Below are 4209 nucleotides of genomic sequence, written 5' to 3' on the forward strand. Positions count from 1 at the left end.
TTGTCCTTCTATTCAAATTTATAGAATGCTATTATGGGCTGGTTGTATATAGATTATACCAGATGAGGCAGGATAGCAAACTTACACAAACCCCCCTGTCTTTGTGTGTTGAAGTTCAGGGCTGACTGCGTGCTCACACCAAGCAAGGGGTGAATATTGGTTTTTAGTCATACTGGTTGGTTTGATGGACTTATACAAGTTTGTAAATCATCATGAATGTTTTGAATTCTATATGTAATTTTATTACACATTGTGAGAGTGTTTTACATTCTTTTTAGGTATTTGAATACTTTTATTTATTTCATGTTTGAATTTCAGATTGAAACAACATAAATGGTATATACTAGGCAAACTTTTAAGTTTTATGTAAATTATGCACAGATTTTTTATCTTCATTGATTTAATGTTTTAATAAAGAATGCATTTGATACACATATAACTGCAGTTAGCTAACTGATCTTATATAGGGTGGACATATAGCAAAAGACTTTAAAATTTCTATGTATGTCATAGATTCAATGATATGTTTATGAAAGACATTTATCTCCAAGACATGAGACTACAAATATCTTTCTAGGATATAACAGCAAAGTAATTCTAATAATAAATTATTCTTAAGTTAAATATGGCTATGAGTAAAGGAAGCTCTATCACACTGCCGTGTGCTCGAGACTGCGTCCATGTGTCTGGGGAGCTGTAAGAACAATTCTTCTCATGCTTGTGTCAAAATGGGGATACTTTATGAAGTAAATCTTATTGAGGGGTTATAGAAGTTTACTTGAACATATTATGAAAAAATTCACGAGCATGAAAATCATAGGCTTTTCATAAGCTATGGTCGTTTTCTCTCATATATTCCCATAAAAACGGTGTAATTTGCATTCTTCTGTCTTTGTAGTGGGGTTCTTTCAAATTCTCCTCTCCCCAAAGCTGTATCGACTTGAAAAGATGTACGCATTCTTCCAGGAACAAATGAAGTACCAGATCTCTGACATAATCCCATATTCCCTAAAAATGAAAATGCAGCTTTTGTTTCTTAGCCAACTAGAGAGTTGGCCACCATGATGTCTGTTTCCAGGTGCTGTGCCTCGTCTGCGCTGGGGCATGGTGTATGCTTCCACGGTAGGGTAATCTTGTCAGTTGTGTTTTATGAACCATCTCCCCTCCTTCAACAATGAAGGGTAAAAGATAAATATGGGGCATGGCAGTAAAGTGCTTAAGTCTCTTATATGAGACTCGACATTCTGTATTCAGCGCTGAAAAAAAAAAAAAAAACTGGAGGGGGCAAGGAGAAAATAGCCAGCAAGTGATCTGTCTATGATCTTGCAAGAAGATGAATCACACACTTCCCCAAAGCTGCACTCAGAGAAGTCATGACAAGACAGCAGAAGGAGACAAATTGAAAGTTGGCAGCATTGAAAAGACGTGGCTGTATGGGAGGCACTCGGAACAGACAGCTAGAGAGGACTGATACTAGCGGGAACACAGCAAAAGAACCAGACGGACAGAATGAAGCAAATGATGCTATCAGCAAATGCTTGCACCATGTTTGTTATGTACTGAAAAACATCCCGAGTGTTTCATACATTATTAGCTCTCTCACTGGTCCTGTGCAGTAGGTGGACACCACCAATAAACACAATGCATTTTCGCAGTGGCTGCACAACCAAGGGAAATGACACGCCTTCCATGGCAACCATCAAGAACAACAAAGTCAGTCTCTTAAACAACGTGTATATGGGAAAATAATCAACACAGTGCTCAGAATCTTGAGTTATGTCAATAAATCTAAAAACTCTTTAGGAGCTGAGGGATGGCTCAGTGATTTGAGAATGAACTCGCTGCTCTTGCAGAAGACCTGGGTTCAGTTCCCAGCACCCGCCTGACAACGGCTCTAATCTGTAATTCCAGCTCTAGGGATCTTGATTCCTCTTCCAGCTTTCCCGGACACCAGGAATGTTTATGATACACATACATATGGCAGCACATACTCATACACGTAGAAGAAAACACATCTTAACCAAAACCCTTTAGGATATAAATAGTGAAAAATTAAGTCATCTGTAGAGGAAAATTCCAGCCCATTTACGCAGCCTCCACAACAAGTTTTGGTGATAAAAGGTAGGAGAGCTTTGCTGGTAGTGAGGTAATGATCTCAAAGAGAGAAACACAGGTCTCTTATTTTTCCCCTAAGCTGAACTGCAATTTAAATAGAAGGGCAGAAGGAAAGTAATTTTGATTTCAGACATGAAGACAGGCACTATGTTTCCCGTGAGTAATATATTTTCCATGTGTAAATACAAGAGGACAAAGTTTAAGCAACCAAGAATTTAAAGAGAAACTGCCAATAAAATGTGAACCAAGCCCTTGACTTTGAATGTGGGCTATTATTCCAAATCAGACATTTAAGCAGATAAACTCATCCTTAGAGCCTTACATATGATGTCCAGGATATGTTTTATGGCTAGGGACAGCGAGAAGCTTGCTTAGTGAGCATTGTTATAGCTGTTCACTGGAATTGACTGCCCTACCTTTTGAGTAGACAGTGCAGCTGGGCTCCAGTCTATTTAGCGAAGAAGGACACACACCTTCTAAGGGGAAGATTTTGTTTTGTTCTGTTTTCTTATACTTGTGAGCTAGGCAAATGTTTGCCACTAAAGTGTATTATTAGGAATTTTTTTTTTCCTTTTAATTTTGAAACTGCTCCTTGCTTAGTTGCCACAGCTGGGTGTAAACTCATTTTATAGTCCAGGTGAGCTTGGAACATGTGATCTTCCTGCCTCAGCTTTCCTATTTTCTGGGATTACCGACCTGCGTTGCCAGGGTTGGACCTGGGGGCAATCTTTGAGAACCAGAGCTGACAGTTTCCTAACTCCATTCTCAAACGGTAAATGGTACATGTCTCTAATGGTGGGGCCGCTGACAACCAAGACATAGCTGTGAGAAATTAGGAACAGTGTTACTCAGTAAGCCAGGGGGCTGCGTGACAAGGGCAGGTTTGTCTCAGTGTGGTTTTTACTTGAGGACATCTTAGTATGGTTTTTAAGAGTTGTTTTAGTTTATGGGTTTATAAATAAGTCTATCCGAACAATAAACCATGCATGAAGTCAAGTGAGTGTATTTTATGTCTAGATGTTTGTTCTGTTCATGGACCTTTCAATTGTTTCTGACAGCACTTAGGTTCTGTCTTAAATATACAATTTGAATAGACTTTTCCCAACACATTAAACTTGCTTTGGTGAAAATATCTCTTATCTATCTATCTATCTATCTATCTATCTATCTATCTATCTATCTATCTATCTATGAATTTATTTATTTATGTATTTATGTATTTATTCATCATTGTGGGTATGCATGTTTATGTATGTGGTATAGTATGTGTCCCTGTGGTTGTGTGCACAGGGATGGCAGAGCAAGAGATGGCTGTTATACTCTTGAACTCATGGTAGCTCGGATCACCTCTTCAACAGCGGCACAAGAGTGAGCCTGTCTGTGGAGGGGAGGTGGGGCTCCTGCTACTCCACTTCTCCCCAAGGATTTATGTACAGCTAGTGATTAACTGAAAAGGCAGAGCTATTTTCTCTGGGAGTGTGTCCACTGACAAGGTGCCTGTTATCCTGTAAGTAATAATAACGTAACTTACTGGCTCATTGGAAGAAAGACATAAAGATAGAAGCACGTTAACTAGGAAGCAGGAGCAGGCTAACCATAGTCAGCGGTATGGGAGGGTAAGGGGAGTGGATGTGATGAAATTATGTACACATATGAACAAGTCACGATGGTACCCACTATTATGTATTATTAGTATAGGCCAATAAAAAACACATGAGAAGACAGAGCCCTTTCTCTTTGCTCCAGAAGTGTGTAGTAGCCTCTGATCATAGGAGCTGGCTGTTGAGTGCGTATTGATTTCTCTGTGTTCAGAAGTGGTATCATTGATTAGACCAAGAGAGCTTTTCACTCAGAGGAAAGCAAAGGAAAAATAATTTTCATGATAGCCCATAGCTCTTTTGAGTAAAAGTGGGGCACTCATTTCTTGCTTTTTTGTTAGCCGCCTTGCCGTGCCTGCTCTCAAACATTTTCCACTTTTCTGGTATCAGGGAATGAGAGAAAGCAGAGATTCTGGGGTCTGACAACTGGTACATCTTGTACTCCCCAGGATTGCCACTTCACCTTGGTAGGACCTTAAGGTACATCTTGTCCCCC

Source organism: Microtus ochrogaster, unplaced genomic scaffold (assembly GCF_000317375.1).
Source record: "Microtus ochrogaster isolate Prairie Vole_2 unplaced genomic scaffold, MicOch1.0 UNK7, whole genome shotgun sequence".
Taxonomy (NCBI): Eukaryota; Metazoa; Chordata; class Mammalia; order Rodentia; family Cricetidae; genus Microtus; species Microtus ochrogaster.